A 25,614-nucleotide genomic window follows, 5' to 3' on the forward strand; every position below is an offset into this window, starting at 1 on the left:
ATCTGCCATGTGATTTCTAAGGGATAGAATTCAGGTTCTCAGACTTAGTAGTAAGTATCTTTACTCATTGAGGCATTTCTTCAACTCAAGTATGGGTTCTTTTCCATTTCACTTCTTTGAGATTTATATTTTAGTTCATGGAATTATATTTTTAGTTGCCCAAATGGGAAGTATGATTATGATCTTAGATGTCTTAGTATCCCATCAAAATGATAACTGTCAGCTTTTTAACACAGACAAGTATTTGTCAAACCAACAAATAGTTATCAAATTACCTATAAATATCATTATTTCACTCTCAGTTTCTGTTTTCTTCAGTTTTCACTTTTATCTCCATTTTACACAGTCTTCAAACTACCTATTAAAGATGTGCATCTGACTGCAACCCAAGCCCCAGAGAGGCTGAGGCAGAAGCATCGCAGATTTGAGGCCAGCTTGGATTGTACAGGAAGGCCCTATGCACCAAAACCAGCAAGACACTTGATGTACAGCATCATAGAACAAAAACAGAACACCTACCTCACCATTTGCCTCATGTTCTGTAGATAAATTCATTATGCATATTGTGTATTATGTCCAAATTCTCCCCTATTTTCCCTCCCCTCTGCTTCTTTATTTTCCTTTTTTTCCCCCATGAGAACTATGCATTTGCTAGGATATGCAACAACATCTGTCTCTACATTCATTCCACAACTAACTGAGAACATGCCAAAAGCAAACTATTGTTTTCCACTTCGTTGGTCAGCCTATACAGGACAGTTAAGCCACAGATACTTGTTAAATATTTGACAGAATAAGTTTAGAATAATGCTCTTTTATTAACTTTCTAGAGTAAAAACAAAAGGCAGCATTTTCAACAAATGGTGCTGGCACAACTGGCAGTTATCATGTAGAAGAATGCTAATTGATCCATTCCTATCTCCTTGTACTAAGGTCAAATCTAAGTGAATTAAGGAACTCCACATAAAACCAGAGACACTGAAACTTATAGAGGACAAAGTAGGGAAAAGCCTTGAAGATATGGGTACAGGGGAAAAATTCCTGAATAGAACAGCAATGGCTTGTGCTGTAAGATTGAGAATCCACAAATGGGACCTCATAAAATTGTAAAGCTTCTGCAAGGCAAAAGACACTGTCAATAAGACAAAAAGGCCACCAACAGATTGGGAAAGGATCTTTACCTATCCTAAATCAGATAGGGGACTAATATCCAATATATATAAAGAAATCAAGAAGGTGGACTCCAGAAAATCAATAACCCCGTTAAAAAATGGGGCTCAGAGCTAAACAAAGAATTCTCACCTGAGGAATACCGAATGGCTGAGAAGCACCTGAAAAAATGTTCAACATCCTTAATCATCAGGAAAATGCAAATCAAAACAACCCTGAGATTCCACCTCACACCAGTCAGAATGGTTAAGATAAAAAATTCAGGTGACAGCAGATGCTGGCGAGGATGTGGAGAAAGAGGAACACTCCTCCATTGTTGGTGGGATTGCAAGCTTGTACAACCACTCTGGAAATCAGTCTGGCGGTTCCTCATAAAATTGGACATAGTACTACCAGAGGATCCTGCAATACCTCTCCTGGGCATATATCCAGAAGATGTTCCAACTTGTAAGAAGTACACATGCTCCACTATGTTCATAGCAGCCTTATTTATAATAGCCAGAAGCTGTAAAGAACCCAGATGCCCCTCAGCAGAGGAATGGATACAGAAAATGTGGTACATTTACACAATGGAGTACTACTCACCTATTAAAAAGAATGAATTTATGAAATTCCTAGGCAAATGGTTGGACCTGGAGGGCATCATCTGGAGTGAGCTAACCCAATCACAAAAGAACTCACATGATAGTACTCACTGATAAGTGGATATTATCCCAGAAACTTAGAATACCCAAGATATAAGATACAATTTGCTAAACACATGAAACTCTAGGAGAATGAAGACCAAAGTGTGGACACTTTGCCCCTTCTTAAAATTGGGAACAAAACACCCATGGAAGGAGTTACAGAGACAAAGTTTAGAGCTGAGACAAAAGGATGGACCATCTAGAGACTGCCATATCCTGGGATCCATCCCATAATCAGCCTCCAAACGATGACACCATTGCATATACTAGCAAGATTTTGCTGAAAGGACCCAGATATAGCTGTGTCTTGTGAGACTGTGCTGGGACCTAGCAAACACAAAAGTGGATGCTCACAGTCAGTTATTGGATGGATCACAGGGCCCCCAATGGAGGAAAGGAGCTAACCTGTTCTGCAACTGTATAGCTGGAACAAAGATATGAACTAACCAGTACCCAGGAGCTCGTGTCTCTAGCTGCATATGTACCAAAAGATGGCCTAGTTGGCCATCCATGGAAAGAGAGGTCCATTGGTCGTGCAAACTTTATATGCCTCACTACAGGGGAACGCCAGGGCCAAGAAGTGGGAATGGGTGGGTAGGAGAGTCGGGGGGAGGGTATGGGGGAGTTTTGGGATAGCATTGGAAATGTAAATGAGGAAAATACCTAATAAAAAATAAAAAAAGAGTGTTAGGTAGGCTTAACATATTCATGAATGAAATAAATGATCCATTCAGAATAATAAACTGAAATTAACTGAGCCATTTTTTAAGCTACCAGTATACCAAATTAACTTAATTTAAAATTAACATAAACAAGTAAAAGTAAAAATTATATATTTGCATGACTTTTAACAACTTTCTCTATTTACTAGTTTAAAACAGAAAATCTTTTGCTGTAAAACTCTGAACTATTTCTAAATGTATAATTTTATGAACTAAATATATAATATTTATGACTCTAACATACTTACCGGAGGATAATCAAGGTGATTGGTATACTAGCTGAACTAGAAAAAGCAATTGAAGAAAAGAAAAAAGCAAAAAACAAAGGCAATGCATAACACTTGGTGTTACATTTTCCAGAAGTGGCATCAATGGGATCAGCTTCAGAATCTGCATTTGCCAATCCATGTTTAATGCAAGAACAATTGTAGAATGTCTATGAACAATGACGATAAAAAAACAGAATCTCAGATGCAGCCATGAGAAAACCGCCTTATTTGTATAAAATTTAAAGTTTAGTTCATATGCAAAGGGAGACTTCCTAGTTTTTCATTTTTGTTTAAGTGTTTTTTAGAATAAATTTTAATCATATCATTCTCTGATTCTCTTACCCTCTCCAACCCTTGCTATTTGTTCCCCTTTCAAATTCATAGCCTCTTTTTCTTCAATTGTTGATATATACTAGCTCAGTCTGTATAATGTTACTTGAATTCAGGGCTGATGAATAATAACCAACTAGTATACTTTTTCCTGGAGAAGACTATTTTTCATCCTCTCAGCATACCTCAGACAGGGTCTCACTGTGTATCTCTGGCTAGTCTGGGATTCACTGAGTTCTGGCTGCCTCTGCTTCGAGAATACTGAGATTAAAGGCATGTGCCACCATACCCAGATAACAACTCATTGTTTTAAAAATATTCTCATACTAAACCTGTTCTATATTATTTTGAAATGCAATATTGATTCTAAAATAAGAGATTTATTGCCCGTCAGTGAATTACTTTTTGTGTAGGTATCTGTGGGTGAATAATTGTTGTAAATAACAAAGAGTTCTACAAATTTAAGAAACAGACACCAACCTAGGTTAAATTTATTATCTTTGGATAGTAATATAATTTAAGGACAATTAAAGATAAGGTAATGAATAAAGTTAGACTTTAGCTGATATTTGAAATACAGATAATTACCCAAGTATGAAAGTTTGTGTAATCAGGCTAATACTTTATTTTGAGTATAATCATGACAAATTTGATTTTCATTAAACTCAGTGGACACATTGCTCCAAGAATCAAAGGGTTTTTTTTTTGGTAAAGTTTTATTTATTTTATTTCCATGAGTAGACTGTAGCTGTTTTCATGCACACCAGAAGAGGCCACAGATCCCTTTACAGATGGTTGAGAGTCACCATGTGGATACTGTGAATTGAACTCAAGACCTCTGGAAAAGCAGCCAGTACTCTTAACTGTTGAGTCATCTCACCAGCCCCGAAACAAAGGTTTTGAGAACACAGTAATTGTAATCCCAGTATGGGGGAGAGAGAAGTGCAGGTGCATGCACACACACACACACACACACACACACACACACACACACACACACACAGGAGAAAAGACTTACACAGTGATTGGAGATAAAGAGATCACTTGGGAATTTGTTAGATCATCAAAAACTATCCTTAGTTACAAAGCAACAATTATAACAGAGAAACAAAAATGTAAATATGTATGCTCCCCAAACAGGTAGAAAGATGGCTTAGGCCTGAGTGGTCAAGAACACATTTAAAAACATGATTAATAAACTGGGAATCTTTACCAACCCTACATCTGATAGAGGGCTAATATCCAACATATACAAAGAACTCAAGAAGTTAGAAACCAGAGAACCAAATAACGCTATTAAAAAATGAGGTACAGAGCTAAACAAAAATTTCTCAACTGAGGAATACCAAAAAGCTGAGAATCACCTAAAGTAATGTTCAACATCCTTAGTCATCAGGGAAATTTAAATCAAAACAACACTAAGATTCTACCTCACACCAGTCAGAATGGCTAAGATCAAAAACTCAGGTCACAGCAGATGCTGGCAAGGATGTGGAGAAAGAGAAACATTCCCCCAATGGTGATGGGATTGCAAGCTGATCAAACCACTCTGGAAATCAGTGTGGTGGTTCCTCAGAAAATTGGACATAGTACTACTAGAGCACCCAGCTATACCACTCCTGGGCATATACCCAGAAGATGCTCCAACATGTAATAAGGACACATGTTCCACTTTGTTCATAGCAGCGTTATTAATAATAGCCAGAAGCTGGAAAGAACCCAGATGTCCCTCAACAGAGGAATGGATACAGAAAATGTGGTACATTTACACAATGGAGTACTACTCAGATATTAAGAACAATGAATTCATGAAATTTTTACGCAAATGGATGGAACTAGGAAAAATCATTCTGAGTGAGGTAACCCAATCACAAAGGAACATACAGGGTATACACTCACTGATAAGTAGATATTAACCCAGAAGCTCAGGATACCCAAGATACAATTCACAGACCAAATGAAGCTCCAGAAGAAGAAAGATCAAAGTGTGGATACTTTGGTCCTTCTTAGAAGGAAGAACAAAGTAATACCCATGAGAGGAGATAGAGATACAAAGTGTAAAGCAGAGACTGAAGGAAAGACCATCTAGAGATTGACCCACCCAGGGATCCATCCCTTATACAGTCATCAAATGCAGATATTATTGTGGATGCCAAGAAGTGCTTGCTGACAGGAACCTGATAGAGCTCTGCCAGTGGCTCTGCCATTGCCTGACAAATACAGAGGTGGATGTTCTCAGCCACCCATTGGGCTGAGCGCAAAGTCCCCAGTGGTGGAGCTAGAGTAAGGAGCTTACAGCCCCATAGGAGGATCAACAATATGAACCACTCACTGCCCCCAGAAATTCCACAGACTAAACCACCAACCAAAGAGTACACATGGAGGGACCCATGGCTCCAGCTGCATATGCAGCATAGGATGGCTTTGCTGGACATCAATGGGAGGAGTGACCCTTGGTCCTGAGAAGGCTTGATGATCCAGTACAGGGGAATGCCAGGACAGGGAAGTGGGAGTGGGTGGGTTGATGAGCAAGGGGAGAGAGGATAGGATAGGATAGGGGATTTTTGGAAAACAAACCAGGAAAGAGGATAACAATTAAAATGCAAATAAAGAAAATATCTAATTAAGAAAAGAAAAAAAAATAACATAATTATGCAAATGCCCAAACTAAAATTATTCAGTCCACAAATTTGCCAAATGTCTATATGCTAAACATCATTTTCATTTGAGGGCGCATATTTGTAAACAATACAAGAAATATCTGTTTGCCATTAGAGAGCTTTCTACTTAGAAAAACAAGCAATTAAAGTTTTATATGATTTATATGTGGTTACTATCAAGAAAAATAGGGCAAGAAAAATTGCAGGCAGTATTAAGGGAAATAACTTTTGTACTTAGCACTATCAGGGATTGCATAACTAATGGAATACTATTTGAGATGAAATTTTAAGAATGATTGGAAGAACATTACAAGCCTGTCTAGAAATGTGTTCCAGATAAGAGAAGGAAAGCAGTCAGGCATAAAGCAGTGAACTAGAACTTGTTTGACAAGTTCAGTTTCCAAGCACTGCTAAGGCAAGAGCAGAATGTGAAACAATAAGAAAACAAAACAAAACTAAACTAAACAAAAAACAGACAATAGCAAAAACAAGGAAGGGAATGAGAAATGTAAGTTGTATACAACTTGGTAATTGCAAATTAGGTTAAGGAACATGTGGGGATGAAGGTGAGGAATTACCTGAAAGGTTAGACCCTTAGTTAGAACAGAAAGCAAAAGGGAGCTTATTAGTCATAAGGCTCGCACACACACAAAGTAGCCACCAGTTTGTTTATAATTAAGAAAACTAATCAAGTTAATTGATGCCAGCAGGGCACATCAAGGAGCACCTCCACAGAGGAGGACTCAGAATAGTGAGGACCTTAGACCTCAGGCTTCCATGGCATGTCCAACAAAAAAACAGAGTGGGAAGTGAGTTTATAGCAATAAACAAACAAAAAATGGTGCCTGTAGATTTCTTCAGAGTCCTTTCTAAACTGGTGAAAGATGCCTTCCTTCCTTTGTAGCAGAGATAGCCACATACTGAATAACGCTTCCCTGCTTTTAGGCAATCTGAGAGAGGCAAGAGAACTACTTCATAAATATGCTCAAATCAAAAATATTTATTTTAGAGAGGCATACTTGCAGGTAATGCGCTCTGGCTTCCTTCACACACATAGAATCATCATAAAGACAATAGTAAATTACAGGTGAGAAGAGTTGGTGAAATCCTACCATTTCACATACAATTTATAAGCTAATGATGAACAGTGCTTATAAACTATAGAAGGTGGGTTATAAAAATGCCATTGAAATGAAGCAGCAAAATATATTTAATTCCAATAGTAAAAAAGAATTTGCAACTAATTTGTTTAACATAATCAATGTGTGAGATTTTTCTTTTATTCATGAGTCAATAATTTTTATTTGAAAAAATTAACATTAATAAAATGAAGGTAAATTAAAATTCTTCTATATAAAATATATTAAATATTAAAACAAGAGTTGAAATTGCAGTTTAAAGATATATGCAAGTGTTAGGTAAGAGAAACAATAGCCATACATGAAGCTACAGATACATGGAAGATAAATCAGATAAAATCATCGAAAGAAGGCTAACATTAAGATTCTAAAGTCATTGAAAGTAGATTTGAAGACAGACTATAGTTACCAGTCATGAAAAAGAATGTTTTATGAAGAAAAATATCCTTTAATAAGACATAACAGTGTTCCATACACATAACACAGCCTCAGAAATAAAACACAAACAAGAAAAGATTTTGAAACTGTGCAAGTATGCAATCTTTCTCATGTGTGATATGAATAACTTGGTGTTATTAGGAGCAGATCCAAATAAAAAGTAAAATGGGCTTGAAATGAAGACATAAACAATAAATATCAGCAAGTCTTATTTGATATGGTGGATGGAGTTTGTTGAAAGAGAAGAGTATATCAGAAACTATCAGAAAGAGAACTAAGTATGTATAACATTGCTAGACATTTGCATTCTGTGATATGATGGGATCATTGTAAAGGAATTTTAATCTAGCAACATGGTTGCTCTGGCAATAGATAACATCCAAAGACCTAGGCCTTTGTGATCTGACTGCAATGAAAAAACACCACACACCTTTATTTCCTCTGGCTGGAATACAGACAAGCCTTTAGTAGATATCTTTAATCCCAAATAACAACATCTAATTGAGAGGCATACAAAGTGATGAATCGGAGAAATATTTGACAGAGAGCAAAGAAGAAAGAAGACATAGAAGAGCAGCTTGGGAGAAGGAGATGGTGTGTGTGTGTGTGTGTGTGTGTGTGTGTGTGTGTGCATGTGTGTGTATGACAGTTTTTACCAGGACAATTTTATATATACAGGTCCAGGTGAGGACAGAAAGAGCCAGAGAATGAGAAGGAGCCAGAAGACTAGAACAGAATGCCAAAGTTAGTATGAGGCCAGTCAGAAATTCAGAAGTTGAGAGTAGCCCGATTGAATTAACTTGGAGAGGAGTTTGGGAAAGAACATGTAAGCTGAACCAGCTATAGTTCAGAAAGAGGCAGAAATTCTCACCTTATTCAGCAGTAAGTGTCCAAGACAATTAAGTCAGGCGAATACTAGGCACTTTTATAGACCGTAAAGGTGAAATTAAAATTTAGGTGTAATTGCAGAGGAATCACTATAGAATAAAGGATCAATTAATGACTGGAAAACAGATCAATGAAAATAACTACATTTAAACACAAGAAAAGAGATAGAAACATATGGAAAGTACTAAAATGTATAGGACAGTGTAGAAAAGTCCCCCCCCCGTCTGTGTTAGGAAGTAATTCAAGATGGCTATATGATTTCTTCCATAGCTCATGCATGACTGCATAGTACCACGGGGAAAGAATCTATAGTTTTAGTTCCCTTTCTAAACTATAATACAAGTGTAATGAAAAAGGAAGCTACTTTGAGTAAACCTCACCTACCTAGGTGAGCTTCAAACCATATCAGGATTTTCTGGATGTCATAGTTTCAAGCAGGCAAAGTAAGATTCTATTTTGTTGGTCTTGGGGGAAAGGGTTCATCTCTTCAAGAATTTGAGTAGTCCATAATAGTCAAAACTGCTTCTGAAGAGGGCTAGCAAAGAAATACATATTTCACTTCTTTCAAGCTCAAAGAAATGTATGTGCTTACAAGTCATTCCTTTTCAGACCTCCTAGAAAGAGCAGATCATGTACTCGCACCCTGATTTCTTTCCATACAACTAAGTCATGCTATCTCTTGGCTTCTGAACTTAGAATTGGGATGTCATGACGAATGTTATTTAAAACGCACAAATGTATTGCTAATTCACTAGGTAGGGAAAGAATAACAAATGTCAGACATGCATCTGGACTCAAGATGCAAATCAATCAATCAACCAACCAATAAAGTGAAAATTATATCCAAGTTAAGTGAAACTACAGATAGCACAGAACAATGAGAAAATTCTAAATGCATCCGGAGACAGACAGAAGATAACAATAGAGCTTAGTGGTGGTGACTTTTGATTATTAGTTTGGATTGTGTGTACATGAGGTTGGTTCCAGAGCTTAGTTAGTGGACTTGAGGGAGTGTAAGAACAGGTGCCTAGTAGGAAGGGTCCAGAAGGAAACAAAGTGAAAGCATCACTCAGTGCAGGCACACTCCCCTGTTCCTCCCTCCTTCCTTTATGAAGTAAGGTGAGAACTTTAGGCACCTCCACACACAGACTTAAAACTAATGCAGCTAACTACAAGGGGCTAAAGATGTGAAAGTCCAAGGAAAGCAAATCTTTGTTTCTTCCTATTGTTTTCCTTGGGTGTTTGACAAAGAATCAGAAAGTCCAAAATTGTGTATTTTAATTGCTTGGGGGAAAGCTAGTAACCCATGAACAGTTAAAAGTTCTCAGACATGATGGAGAAGTTCTTTAAGCAAAAGTAAATCAATACCATGAGAATAAAAATATTACAAAAATGTGTAAATCTTGACTGTAAAAAATAAATAGTAATAGTGTATGTCATTTAAAAATATATGAACACGTAGGACTATAAATTTCTACAGCCACTATGGAAATCTATCTGGTAGTTCCTCAAGAATTTCTTAATAGATCTACCACAAGATCCAGTTATTTAAATATTGGGCATATAACTAAAGGAGTCTACATCCTACTACAGAGACTCTTGCTCAACAATGTTCATTACTGACCTATTAAAAAGTGCCAGAAATTAGGAACAGCATAAATATCCATCAACAGATCAATAGATAAAGAAAACATGCTACTATGGTACTTTTATACAATGGAATATTACTCAACTGAGGAGGAGGAGGAGAAGGAGGAGGGAGTAGGAGGAGGAAGGGGGAGAGGAGGAGAAGGGGGAGGAGGAGAAGGAGGAGGGGAGAAGGAGGGGAGGAGGAGGAAGGAGGGGGAGGAGGGAGGAGGAGGGAAGAGGAGGAAGAGGAGAAGAGAAGGAGAAGGAGGAGAAGGAGGAGGAGGAGGAGGAGGAGGAGGAGGAGGAGAAGGAGAAGGAGAAGGAGAAGGAGAAGGAGAAGGAGAAGGAGAAGGAGAAGGAGAAGGAGAAGGAGAAGGAGAAGGAGAAGGAGAAGAATAAGAATGAAAATTGCAGGTGAATCAATGGAACTAGGAAAAAAAGGTGATCCTGCATCAGATAATGGAGACTTCCAAAAGATGAATATGTTATGGATTTCCTTATATATGCATTTAAGTCAATGTAAGCAAGCTACACTCCATGAAATCAAAGAGGATACATGTAGAGTCAGAGACCTGGAGGAGGGTTGGATCTCCCTAGGAGGGGGAAACAGAATAGTTAGGTATGGATGGACAGGAGTGGGTGGGGGAATAGGATGGGAGGATCAACTAGGAAAAGGGAGATGAGAGAATTAAAGGAGCAAATATGGAAAGGACAAATACTTTGGGCATTTGAAAAGTTGTGTGCAAGCCTAATGATGGTAGATGCTTCTTTACATATATGCATATATGAAATAAATTCAATGGAATCTCCAAATAACAAGGGAGACAAAACACAAACTACTCAAGAAGCTCAGGCCATTGCTAAGGATATAGTTTGTTTTCCCCAACTGATGGTAAGTCCTTCTTGCTGAAATGACAATCACATAATTCCCTGACTGAATTTGAAGAAGTTGCACTGATGCCTACATAGAGCCTTCATCCCTACCAACTAGTGTTCACCTATAAGGCACTTCAAGGTACTCTGCATGCTACAGAGGAAAATTGTAAGTACCAAATGTACCTGCAAAGGCTGTGATCTACAACGATGGTCTTCCTTAAAGTATATTGATTCCATAGTGGCCTGAATGTTGTTATAGTAACCAAAACATATCTGCCTGGACACTCTATGAGATGGAAACCAGCCCAACACTTTGTAGTGGCTAAGACAAATGACCACATAGGTCGTGGCCTCAGGGGAAAATCTAATACTACTGCTTTGTTAACAAAATACAATGACTTATAATGATATTCTGCTATACTCATAGATCAGTGTCTTACTTGGCCATCATCAGAGAAGCTTCCTTCTTTTCCAGCAGATTGGAACAAATGATGAGACTCATAACTGCAGAGAGTGAGAGCTCTTGGAACATCACTCTTAAATGGGATGTCTCTGTCAAATTTCCCTATGTAAGGGTTCAAATAACTCTTCATAGGAGGAGGAAGAAGGATTTTTTTTAGAGCCAATGGGGATGGAGGACACCAAAGGAACAAGGCCTTCTAGACACATGACTAATGCACATATGACTTCACAGAGATAATGGCAGTATGTACAGGTCTGGGCCTGACTGGGTTACCAGCTCTGAGAGGGGAAGTAGATACAACCCTTTATCCCTAACACAGAAGTGGTCTCCACTTGACAATCACTTGTGAATGAAAATACAGTTTTCTCCAACCAAGTCTCATTGAGAACTCAAACTACTTTCAAGTGAGGCTGCATGTCCATCAATTGCTAGACAATACATAGCAAATTCAAACACAATATTTCTGTTTGTCTGCCCATCTGTCTGTCCATATTCATCTGCTTGCACACCTCCCTGTCTCCATCTGTCCTTCATCTGTCTGTCTGTCTGACAACACTTTGTCTGGGGGCATTTATTTATTTATTTATTTACTAACTACAGAAAATTTGCTTATAAAGTATAGTTTTCAGTTTTATTTTTCAGGATATTCTGTGACTGTCAATGCCCCAGTACAGAGGAACTCCAGGGCCAAAAAGGGGGAGTGGGTGGGTAGGGGATTGGGGGTGGGTGGGTATGGGGGACCTTTGGGATAGCATTGAAAATGTAAACGAGGAAAATACCTAATAATTAAAAAATAAATAAATAAATAAAATGCGTGCCTCTTAGCATCTATATGTGTTTCTTATTTGTTTGTTTAGTGTTTTTTTCTTCAGCTATTTTTCTTTCCTATGTTTTGTTCTACTCTGGCTTTTAAAATGTATTATTATTATTATTATTATTACTATTATTATTATTATTATCCTGATTGTCTTTTAATGATATAGAGAAAGACAGGTTTTAGGTTTGAATGGGCAGTGATGTGGGGAGGATCTAGTATAGATGGAGGAGGGGTAACTCTATTCACTATATTTTGTATGAAAAAACATTTTCTATTTAAAAAATTAAAAATAAAAGGTATGAGTGCCTATAAAAAATAAAAAGAATCAAGAAATAGAGCTTGGGAAAGGACTCATTCAATAGAATGGTTGCCATGCACCAAGAAGAACCAAATTTTAATAGTCAATACCCAAGGGAAAAGGGAATCTAATCCCCTAGCTCTGGGTTGGGAAAATGAGAAAGGAGATAATTGGCCACCCAGCCTAACCAAAGAGATGAGATCCAGATTCAATGAGAGACCTTTTTGCAGAACTTAAGGCAGAGAGCAACTGAGGAAGACATTTACCAACTTCTAGATTACACACACACACACACACACACACACACACACACACTAAATAAAATGAATTATTAAGATGTTAGAAAAATAAAAACTATCCAAAGTCAGGACAAATAGTTTAAGGGTATTACAGGCGAAGGAGATTCTAATAGCTCCTTTCTGTTTACTAAAAAAATATTAATCTTTGGGGTATACCAATGAAAATCACAATTTATTTTAAAATATCCATTATTCTTCAGAGGTAAGTAAATATTTTGATAAATTAGAAACACACAAATAGCTCCTTACATCTGCCACATCTCCCTCATTAGAATCCTCTATGATTCTCTTTACATTTGTATGTCTTGCGATACCTATTTCATATGTAGGATTGCCATACTTTCTTCTTGTGTAAGATTATTTTACAAATTCAAATGTAAAAGAAAAAAATCCATGTATTATTTTTCATTTTCTCTCTAATCTGAGATACACTTTCTGCTTTGCAATACTCTTATGAACTCCGATAAAAAGCTGTCACTATCCTTTGTCACCTAAGAGATTCCGTAATGCTTTGGGTGAAATAAATTGGCTCCTCCAATGGGGAATGGGAATGAGGTGTCTGTTGTGCTCAAGAAGCTGCTGATAGAAGTTCTCAGCCTTGATGTCTTATACTCAGAGCTGCATCACCTAACAGGAAGAACCAGTCAAAGGGGCAACAACATAAAGGAAGCTCCCAGGGTTTTTAAAATATAAATGTGTGAAAAAAAATGTGAGCATTTTTAGAAGCATAAATTGTTGGCCTAAAGAGACCCAAATGCAGATTACTAATATGAAAAAAGACATAATTTTCATATCATATAGGCATTGTTTCTTCCTCATTGTTCAAAATTATTTTGTCATTTCAGTTCTTTCCTTTTTAATGCTGAGCCTGTACACTTTTCAGTTCCATTCCTATCAGTTTTCTCTAACCACAGACTTTGTTTTTGTTAGTTTGACTTAAATGCTATTGTTGCCATCTAAGATTACTGTCTTTCTATACAACTTCTGGCAGCTACACCCTTTACTGGAAACTTTTCATTTTTAAATAGCGAATGCTGTTATACATGATGTGTGACAATTTTGTGGGATCCTTTTATATTTGATATGCATTATGAATTAATTTCCTTGTAGAAATATAAAACAATTAAAATGATTTCATGAGATGAATGCATCTAAGTAGGATTCCCCACACGGTAAAGTAGTTCAATAATTATACTGTGCTTAGCCTCTCATTAACTGTACATTTGATGTATTGTGGCATGGTGGACATTTACAGCTGTGTTTACTAAATGCCAAGAATGGAGGGTTGGATATTATCCCCAGCACCTACATAAAAATTCAAGTGTGGTGTTGTACTTTGAACCCCACTGCTTCAAATACAGAAATGTGTGGATCTCTGGGGCTCTTGGGGGCCAGGTACCCTAGTCTATTTGGAGGAACTCCAGGCCTGTGAAAGACTGCCTCAAAGATCAAGGTGCTGATCCTGGGGAATGACCTCAGAGATCATCCTCTGACCAGCACTTCATTTTAATGTCAAGTGCTTTATATTTGTGCACATGTGTTTCACATGCACACACATACATACATGCATCAAAAGAAAACATGTATACATACAAAATGAAAAGAAAAACCTGTAAACGTAGACAAGTAGTATATTTCTAATTGCTCTCTACAACATAAGTATAAGGAGAAAAAAAAAAAAACCTCTGGGTGGTCCTAGCAGTCCAGGGAATAAGAAATTAATGTTAGTGCCAAAAGATGTGTAACTACACTATCTTTTAGTAAAGTCAGTGGGTAGTTCTTTAAAACAGAAAGCAGACACAACTCAGCTAAGTTATATTTCTCCAATTCCCATGAGTTCTCTATATCTTGGTTTTCTAGATTGTAAGATATATTTTGTGAAAGCATTGTATATGTGGTAAGATCTGGTGCACAAAGAATGAGGAACTGGGGATCTAGCTAAGCAGTATAGCATTGTATTCAACCTCCTCACATACTTCAAAATAATATCCATAACTGAGTTACTGTGGAGCAGAGAGAGGAAACAGAAGGAAACTACAGTGTGTGCATTTTGAATCTCAGCAGAAGACACATTCGAAGGAAAGATGAGTCACAGGATAGCACTGGCAAACCCTTTGGTGTATAAAAAAATTATGTAAATATTTCAGTGGGTGCTGATGAAAAGGAATTCTGAAAACACAAAGCAGGATTTCTTTCCATGTTGTTGAAATTAAAAAAATATGGAAAATATAAAAGCAAAATTCTAGAGAGAGCCAAGAGTAAAATCTAATCACGATGTACAAGTTGAGCATGCTACTGGTGAGGAAGAATCATAAGAAAATTTACCTTTTCATAGTCTAGGTGTTTAGAAGCAAGGCAGCCTGCAAAGCAGGGAGAGAAATATTCAGTCTCATCTCTTCCACATACAGAAGAATAGGTGGAACGGTCACAACCACAGTGTGCATTGCATGGAGCTGTGAGGTTTCCCAAACTACCTGTTCTGTTAAATTGAGATGAAATAAAATGATAATACCTTCATTTAAATTTACTGCATACATCAAGATATCAATAAAATTCAGAAGTATGCTTACTGAAATAATTTTTAACAAATTTACTAAGGTATAAAAGCATAATAAAAAGCATATTTAAGAGTGTAGCACATGACACTGTAGCCCTGGAGAGGTGACTTAGCTCTTAAGAGAATGTTCTGCTCTTCCAGAGTACCAAAATTCTGTTCCCAACATCATCATGGCAGCTCACAACACTTTGTAATTCCAGTAACAGAGAATCTTCTGCCTCTTTGGTTTCTGCAAGCATCAGGCATGGATGTGGTACATAGGAGAACATTCAAACACAAAATCTAAACATAAATAAATCTTAAAAATGTACCACTTGATTGATTTTATGCTATAGTGAAATTGTCACTAAGGTCATGTTAACAAGTAAAATCACCACCTACAAGAGGTCCCACCCCACCCCCACCTTCTTCAAAGATTTCCTTTACCCCTTTGTAATTCCTCTTCTTTTCTCCTCTTTTCTTTTTCTTCCTTCCTTTTTCTTTCTTTCATTCTTTCTTTCTTTCCATCTTTCTTTCTTTCTTTCTTTCTTTCTTTCTTTCTTTCTTTCTTTCTTTCTTTCTTTCTTTCTTTCTTTCTTCCTTCCTTCCTTCCTTCCTTCCTTCCTTCCTCTTCCTTTCTTTCTTTCTTTTTCTACCTCGCTCCCTCCCTCCTATCCTTTCTTTCTTTTCCTTTTTCTTTCTTCCTTCCTCTTTCTTCTTTCTTCCTTCCCTTTCTTTCTTCCTTCCTCCCTTCCTCCCTTCCCTTTCTTTCTTTCTTTCTTTCTTTCTTTCTTTCTTTCTTTCTTTCCTTTCTCTTTCTTCCTTTCTTTCTTTCTCTCTTTCTTTCTTTCTTTCTTTCTTTCTTTCTTTCTTTCTTTCTTTCTTTCTTACTTTCTTTCTTTCTTTCTTTCTTTCTTACTTTCTTTCTCTCTCTCTTTCTTTCCTTCCTTCCTTCTTTCTTTCTTTCTTTCTTTTTTTCTTTTTTTCTTTCTTTCTTTCTCTCTTTCTTCTCTCTTCCTCCTCCTCTTCTTCCCTGTCTCTGTCCTCTCTTTCTTTTTCTCTTCCTTCCTTCCACCTTTCCTCCCTCTATTTTCCTCTGTTTTTCCTTGTGTGACAGACCAACATAATCTCACTATATAGTCAAGGCTGACCTTCAACTCATGGCAGTCCCTCCATCTCCCTTATGTTTCCCATGTTCTATGGAACTTTTTTTTTTTCACCTCAGAAAGTAACAGATGTTGAATTTTATCAAGTTGTATTTTTTGTCCACCTCAAGAACTTCCATTTCATTTTTAGTTTGTTTAGTAGGATATATCTCTTGATTTTTATCTCTTAATCTGATTTTTCCTGATGATTCTTGGTTGATTATATATACATATATGTATATATATAGCCCATATATATGTATATGAAGAAATTCATTAAATATTCAATTCTGAGATTAAATTTTTGCATTTTATCACCATAAGCATTTCTTATTAATTTTTATTTTGAAACACTGAAAGTTCTCTTTGCTACCTACTTAAAAATATGTAAGTTATTAACCATGATTATATTATTGTGTTATACATATTAACAGTCATTTCTTACATACAAATGCCTCCTTTAATATACTGACCATTTTTTTCTCCAGTCACTTCTTATTCTCACAATTATCCAGCCTTTGGTAGCCACAATTTCACTGTGTCTTTTAGTTTATTGAGCAGGGATTTATGATTTTATTTATCTTTTCTTTTTTATTTGATATTTTCTTTATTTACATTTCAAATGTTATCCCCTTCCTGGTTTCCCTCCCTCCTGGAAACACCCTATCACATCCTCCCTCTCCCTGCTTCTATGAGGGTGTCCTCTACCCATCCACCCACCCACTCCTACTACCCCCCCCCCCCCCGCGTGCCCTTGATTCCCCTATACTGGGGCATCTATCGAGCCTTCATAAGACCAAGCGCCTCTCCTTCCATTCATGCATGACAAGGCCATCTTCTGCTATATATGCAGCTGGAGCCATGTGTACTCCTTTGTTGATGCCTTTGTCCCTGGGAGTTCTGTAGGGTCTGGTTGGTTGATATTGTTGTTCTTCCTATGGGGTTGCAAACCCCTTCAACTCCTTCAGTTCCTTCTCTAATTCCTCTACTAGAGACCCTGCACTCAGTCCAATGGTTGGCTGCAAACATCCACCTCTGTGTTTGTAAGGCTCTGGCAGGGCCACTCAGGAGACAGCCATATCAGGCTCCCATCAGCATGTGTTTCTTGGCATCCACAATAGTGTCTGTATTTGGTAACTGTATATGGGATGAATCCCCAGGTGAGACAGTCTCTGGGTGGCCTTTCCTTTTTAAAAAAATTAGTGTAGGTTTGTGGGGAGCCGCCCTCACATTCGCTGTTACAAGATGGCGCTGACATCCTGTGTTCTAAGTGGTAAACAAATAATCTACGCATGTGCCAAGGGTAGTTCTCCACTCCATGTGCTCTGCCTTCCCCGGGACGACAACTTGGCCAATGGGCTGCAGCCAATCAGGGATCGACACGTCCTAGGCGGAGGATAATTCTCCTTAAAAGGGACGGGGTTTTGCCATTTTCTCTCTTGCTCCTGAAGATGTAAGCAATAAAGCTTTTGCCGCAGAAGATTCCGGTTTGTTGCGTTCTTCCTGGCCGGTCGCGAACTCGCATAAGATAGGTTGGCCTTGAACTTACTGTTTAATTATACATTTCACTGCAGTAAAAGTTCTTTGGTTAAATTCATTCTTGAGAATTTTGTGTCATTTGTTTTTTGGAAGTACAGCTAAAATATTATTTTTTTGTAATCATCATATGGTTAATTCAACCTAACTGCATTTGATTCTTTCCATCCAGCCCTTTGAGACTTTATGGTGTCTGCTGTAATGGCTTTCTTTGATCTCTAATTTTACTAACTTCAGTTTCTCTGGTTTTCTAGTTTAGTTGAAGGACAGGAAGTTATTTACTTATTTATTTTTCAAAGAATCAGTGTTGTGTTATACTTCTTTTGGGGGGGTCTGGAGAAGTGGCTCAGGAGTTAAGAGCACTTGTTGCTTTTCTTTCTAGAGAACCAAAGTTTAGTTTTCTGGGACGAGGTATTCCTGCATTGTATGGAATTACAGTATGCCTGCAGTTCCAGGTCTTTTCTGGCTATAGGCACCCACACATGCACCATACACAAAAATAAAATAAAAAGTACTCCTTTCTGTATTTTTAAGTTTCTGGTACATTTTTTTTCATTCCTACTAATTAGTTACTATTGAGAAAGTAACTGGTTCTGAATAATGAAAGCAAACCAAACCAAAAATCTATAGGTCACAGGACCAATAGCAGCTTCCATGATACTAATTTAGACCATCTAGCTCACAGGTATCTAAATCAATCTCTTCAAACTACTGGTGTGAAAATTTGTCCCTCATACCAGTAGCATCACCAATTGCCTGTAAACTTAAAATTCTCAGTTTTATCATATTAGAAATTGCAGGATGGTAGCCAGCAATCTATAACCTACATGTCTCATAGGAGATTGCTATTAAAGTTGAGAAAAATAGTGTTTTAAGAATGTAATAAAAAAAAGAATGTAATAAATTGTGAAATGTTGTAAACAGAACATAATTCAGCAGTCAAGTTTCTTTTTTCTTTCTTTTTCTTTTTTTGTTTTTTTGTTTTTTCGAGACAGGGTTTCTCTGTGTAGCCCTGGCAGTCCTGGAACTCACTTTGTAGACCAGGCTAGCCTCGAACTCAGAAATATACCTGCGTCTGCCTCCCAAGTGCTGGGATTAAAGGCATGAGCCACCACACCCGGCTAGCAGTCAAGTTTCTTATGTCATGACAAGTTTTATTGTACATCTAGTGATCTCTTGCTTACTAGAAAATTATGTAAAGATGTATCAAATTATGTTTCTAGTTGTATATGTAAATTTTCCTGGGATATGTTTTTGAAGCATGTTGGAATGTCTGCTTTATATACATTATGTTTCTAAGTATTAATAATGTATCTCCTAGCTGTCCTGAATCATGTAAAGATTTTTAGTTAAGACAATACCATCATACTTGTTTGGTTTCACTGTAGATTTTTATTTCTTGCATTTGAGTTCTCCAAATTGGTTTCATTGATTTCTTATATAATGGAGTATATTTTCAACTCAATACCTTGTGTTTTTTGCCATACACACACACAGACACACACACACACACACGTACATAATGTACATACTCTGAGGTATATGAAATTCTTTCTTAGGGGGAAATTATATATATTCTCTTTTAATTAAATGTATTTTAAAACATAATTCCATTTGAATGTTTTGTATTTTAAAATGATAGTCTATGCATTATGAATAATTTTCAAATGAATTTGTAGAGAAAGCATCTCTATGACATTTAACATTCAAGTATGTGAGTGCTTACAATACAATGCTTAGGCATTCATTTAAATGAGTAGGATTTTACTTTATCTGTAAATGCTTTGTTCACCTTGAATATTTGAGCAACTTATTTGGGCATCTTATTTTTTAATTGGCAAACAAATTGATAGAAATTGGATGCTTTTCCATTTATTTTCTGCTGAAGTGAGGGAGCAATTAAATCTTAGTATTTTTGTGTTCAGCAATTTTTCAGTTGACATGACATTAATTATCTAGTTCCAGGCTTTCTCAATTTTCATTTTTCAAGCATTTCTCCTTTGCCTATTATACTTATTTCATAAAACTTACCATAGTTCAGTTATAAATATACCTATTATTACTATGTCTATAGGGTCATCACTTTCCTCTAAGTCCCATGGGTGAATTTGTGAAAGAAGTGAAGTTACAGTCATGTTTTATATCCCTTTGGATAGCTCCAGTACCATTTATTGGATTGTAGTTTGTTATATGCTATCCCATTGTAGTTGAAAGTGCTATTATTCTTTTTTATCATTTCACTTACTTAATCCTTTGGATTTAAGTGTCATTTATGTTATATAATATTTAATATTAACTCTTGCCAAGTACTTTGAACTTTGGATATTTCATCTAAAATGTCCATGTAGATGCTCATATATTCTTTAAATTTATTGTTTGATGTTTATAAGAAAGTAGACAGATCAGTTCAAGAACACAGGTCAAATCACATTACACATATTCTACATATTCTAGTAACATCTTGTACATGCTACATACTCTAACTCAAAGTTCTAGTTTTGCTCATAAATCTAATAAATGCATGATAAATATATATGTATATATATATATATGAGATGCCTACATTTAATATGAAAAGTTAAACTATATATTTTACTTTACTTTCATGTTTAATAATATGAGTTAAATAAATATATAAGGTCACTGGATTACGAGTCTGGAAAATATGCCTTCAGTTATAATTTTAAAATGTAGTATGCAAACTTATATTTACCCTTCATAATTGGCAGTGATTCCAGCAAATTTCACTCTTTCACACTTTATAAAAATGTTTAATATTAAAAGCAGAAGTGATATGATAGACGTTATCACTATAAATTTCATTTGGCTTCTAGAAGACATTTTCAACTTGGAAACAATGAAACCTCCCAGAAAATTGCCAAGTGCACTTCCTGGAACTAAAATAATTCCTAAGAAAGAGAAAAGAAAATACTGTTTAGGCATACCTGTGGAGAATATCGAAAAATTATAGATGCCATTTCTTCTACTCAAATACAAATTTTCAAACTAAAAACTAAACAAAACAGCTAGAAAATATATTATTTGAATAAATCTAATACATATATACATACATACATACATACATACATACATACATAAATACATACATACATACAGTCTTGTGCAAGTGGATGAAGCTATTCCAGGTCTACTGGACCTAGAATTCTGGTAGTGACGCTGATGCTTTGCTCTGCTATTACTGGGTATCTAATACAAGCCAGGAGCTTAGTCCTGACACAGTATTTAGGAATTGTGCTATTGAAAGATATTAATACTTAGAGGTTTAAATGTAAGACTTATTGCAAAACACTTTGATAAAATAGCAGACTCCCTCAAATCATCCAGTAGATAAGAATTACAACAAACATCTGAGATATCTCATAGATGTTCCACACAAACGAACAGTCTTACAGCAGTGTGAGCCTCCATAGTACGTAATATAAGGTATTGTTTTTCTCCTTAAGCATAGATATTTCGAAAAAGGAAATCAAATAAAAGGAAAACTGAAGCACAGAAAAATAGAAAAAAAAACCCACCACAATATAACACAGTAAACTAAATGTAGACCACTGTATGTCTACATGTGATGGGTAGAGAACACAATACCAATAGCAACATAGACAACAGATTAAGTCTATTGAGGATTTGAATACATACAAATGAAATGATCCATAGAAATGCAACAAACAAGCAAACAAACCAAATAGTGAAGATATAAAGGTGCTGGGTGAAAAAGAATACCAAGTAAGAGAAGTGAACAATAAAACATGTAATTGATAAAATTCAAGTTCAGGTCCAAGATAGTGATATAGGGAGACTCAGCAATTGTTCGTTCTTCCATGGACAGGAAACAAAATAGTAGACTTGCAACTTATGAGAACTGGAAGTTGTCTGCACAGAAAATGAAATATTGCACATTCTGTTTTCAGAGAATGACAAAGCAAGGTGAGCAAAAACATTGCTCCTTGAATACAAAAGTTTAAAAGGAGGAGAGCTTCCTGTACCTGGGCAGGACAGTGGCAGTGGAAGGCAAGACATAGCACTGAAGGTTGCATCCTGCAGACAGGAAGCCTGAAGGAATAACAGGCCTGGAAGGTGAAAGCCAGCTAGCTTTGGAAAAGAAATAACAGGAAGATCCGTGAAAACTCAATTATAGAACCTCCTGGAGGAAGGTTCTATTGTCAAAGACTCAGTCATTCTCAGACTAGAAATCCTGGCAATGTTTCAAGACTCCTCACAAGAATGTCAGTCTTCTTGTGGACATCGCAGTGCATAGCTGGGTAAGAAGCCGCACCAGACAGTTATAATTTGGATGAGTGTCTCAGACACAACATACTGAGAGGTATATATTCACACACACTGTGAGAGGTATACCAGGCATGTCTTGGATGTTTCCTGTGCCTCAGGTTGCAAAAATACTAAAAACCCTCAGAGCAGATGTGTACCAATTCAGTATGGTCCATAGACTGCCCAGTTTAGTGTTCAGTGTGAAGAGCTCCCTCTAACACCAACACTGTCTACATAGCCATTATACAGAGTAAAATTTCCTAAGTGAAGGTAAACCTAAGGTAGCATATATTCTCCCTATGCTCGTGTGGCTAGACAGGCTCACTGCTCTACCATGAATATCCAGGTGCAGGGAATTGCAGACTAAGACTCCAGACAGTGCATAGCCCTAGAACGGTCTACAAACTTTGTCAGACGTTGGACATGGCTTGCTTCTGTTCCCACTAGCTTGATGACAATTGAGAATACCAAGAATAATCTGAAAATACATTCTACTGTTCTTACCCTGTTCATTGTGAATTTCAGATCTAGATGATCCAGAGAGATCTTAGCAAGAACAATGTTTTCTGTTACTTTCCCCCATGTCTCTAATTTCATTTTAATATTGCAATTTTGTTGTTTGATCTTCTTCTTACTTTATTGTAATTTTAATTGAGTTTTCCTCTCCCTGTTTCGTTTTCATTCTTTTTTATCTATCTATCTATCTATCTATCTATCTATCTATCTATCTATCTATTATCATTTTAAGGTTTCCTTCTTCTATTATTATTTAAATTCTGGGAATTTTCATGTGTCCTAGGCAAGTGTGCCACCACTGTGTGACAAGCTCTAGCCTTTCAATTTCTTTTTTAAAAGTCCATTATTTTTATTTTAAAATTTACTTCTTCCCTTTCTCTCCTCAGTCCCACAAGAACAGAGGACCAAAGCCAAGTGCTGGTGTACAATGGGCTGTTACTGCCGCCTGTGTTATAATTTCTGAGGATTTGTATATTGTATATGTAGTCAAACATGTAGCAGGGAAGACTGCATGTGACTGGCAAGTCTGGTGATGAAGTGTGACACAGTATAAGGCTATGCTTTAAATTGTTAATCTTCAACGTGAAGTACCTTCTGTCTGTCTAGAGATCCTTCAAATCATGGACACAGCAACCAACAAAAGAAGCACTTTCAAATAAAACAGTTAACACTAACAATGTCTTTAGAGGCCCATAATTCCTAAGAGTGCTATCTATCCAGGACTAGTCACCAAAGAGCAGTCATCCCACAAGTTAAGATGCCTACACATCTGCTTAAAGGGCCTGAGTTAGACCACCCTTTCTTTTTTCTTTCTTTTTTTTTTATTATTATTAATCATTTTATTCATTTACATTTCAAATGATATCTTCCAGGTTACCGCTTCACAAGCCCCCTATTCTATTCCCCCTCTTTTTTCTCCCCTTTTCCTCTATGAGGGTGCTTTTCTACCCACTCACTCACAACTGCCTCACTGCTTTAGCATCCCCCTATGCTGGGGCATTAAGACTCCATAGGACCAAAGGTGTCCTTCCCACTGATGTCAGATAAGGCCAGCCTCTGACACATATATATCTGGAGCCATGACTCTCTGCATGTATATTCTTTGGTTAATGGTTTAGTCTTTGGGAGCTCTGGGCGGTCCAGTTAGTTGATATCGTTCTTCCTATGGGAATGCAATCCCCTTCAGCTCCTTCAGTCCTTCCCCTAGCTCTTCCACTGGATTACATTTATTTACTTTTGTAAATAAATTCAACATTACATGAGAACTCAATTATTTTTTGTCTTTTTACTTTTTTATTAGATATTTTCTTCATTTACATTTCAAATGCTATCCCCAAAGCCCCCTATACCCTCCCCCCACCCTGCTCCCCAACCTACCTACTCCTGCTTCCTGGCCCTGGCATTCCCCTGTACTTGGGCATGTGATCTTCAGAAGACCAAGGGCCTCTCCTCCCAATGATGGCTGACTACAGCATCCTCTGCTACATATGTAACTAGAGACCCAGCTCGGGGGGTACTGGTTAGTTCAAATCAATTATTAAGAGTAACCTGAGCACAAAAATCCAACACATTATAAAGGTCACCTTATACAAGTAAATAATTAACCATGTGAACTCATCTGAAAATCTACATATAAAAAAGTATAAAAATCAGCACCATACAACACATGAACAGTGTGAATGAGTTAAATAAGATATTTCAAGATAAACAGCTCAATAAAGAGAGAGTCTGAAAAATACTACAAAACTTGAAAATGACAAGCTGTATAAACTGAATCAAAACCAACTAAACTGGGTATGGCAGAGCACACCTAAAAGCAGGAGGAGGAAGACTTGAAGACCAGCCTCAGGTATAGATCAAGGTCAAGTTCATGATTTGTCTCGGCTATTATCTCACCCCATCTCAATAAACAAAATTAGTTGAAAGCCTTACCACTTGGTTAAACAAATCAAAAGAAAAGAGTTTAATTTGGGCACTCTCAAGATGGCTCAACAAGGATTGCTACCCATCTTTGAGACACATATGGTAGAAGGAAAGTATAAACTCCCATAAATTGTATGCTGGCTTCCACATGTGCATTTTTGAAAGACAATGCCCATATATACACACAAACCATAAACAATAAAAAATGCATAAGTCAATGAAAATATTTCTAAAGATGTATTATGCCATTGCACTAGTCATATAAATAACAATACTTCCATAATATACTTGTAAGACCTTTAAATGCATTTCTGTTACTTTAGAATCTCAGATTTGAAGAACACTAGCCATTAAAGAAAGGGTGAGGCATAGAAGAAACTGTTCTTAAGAGGGTCATTTATTATAAGGATGGACCATGTAGAGACTGCCATATCCAGGGATCCACCCCATAATCAGCATCCAAACGCTGACACCATTGCATACACTAGCAAGATTTTATCAAAAGGACCCAGATGTAACTGTCTCTTGTGAGACTATGCCGGGGCCTAGCAAACACAGAAGTGGATGCTCACAGTCAGCTAATGGATGGATCACAGGGCTCCCAATGGAGGAGCTAGAGAAAGTACCCAAGGAGCTAAAGGGATCTGCAACCTTATAGGTGGAACAACATTATGAACTAACCAGTACCCCGGAGCTCTTGACTCTAGCTGCATATGTATCAAAAGATGGCCTAGTCGGCCATCACTGGAAAGAGAGGCCCATTGGACACGCAAACTTTATATGCCCCAGTACAGGGGAACGCCAGGGCGAAAAAGGGGGAGTGGGTGGGTAGGGGAGTGGGGATGGGTGGGTATGGGGGACTTTTGGTATAGCATTGGAAATGTAAATGAGCTAAATACCTAATAAAAAATGGGGAAAAAAAAGACATTAAAAAAAAAAGAGGGTCATTTATTTTCTGTGGTATTTGTAAGGGAGGTCCACTTATGA

General features: G+C 37.0%; 1 long non-coding RNA gene across 1 annotated transcript in view; it reads right to left on the reverse strand.

The window, feature by feature from the left end:
• Positions 1-25,614, reverse strand: part of Slco6b1 (solute carrier organic anion transporter family, member 6b1) — a 91,385-nt gene that overhangs the window by 20,690 nt on the left and 45,081 nt on the right. Inside the window, exons 8-10 of the long non-coding RNA NR_120500.1 lie at positions 20,615-20,810; positions 15,010-15,163; positions 2,827-3,014 (exon numbers count right to left, since the gene is read on the reverse strand). This is a non-coding gene — a long non-coding RNA (solute carrier organic anion transporter family, member 6b1). The remainder of the gene's footprint in view (positions 1-2,826; positions 3,015-15,009; positions 15,164-20,614; positions 20,811-25,614) is intronic.

Source organism: Mus musculus, chromosome 1, assembly GCF_000001635.26.
Source record: "Mus musculus strain C57BL/6J chromosome 1, GRCm38.p6 C57BL/6J".
Lineage (NCBI taxonomy): Eukaryota > Metazoa > Chordata > Mammalia > Rodentia > Muridae > Mus > Mus musculus.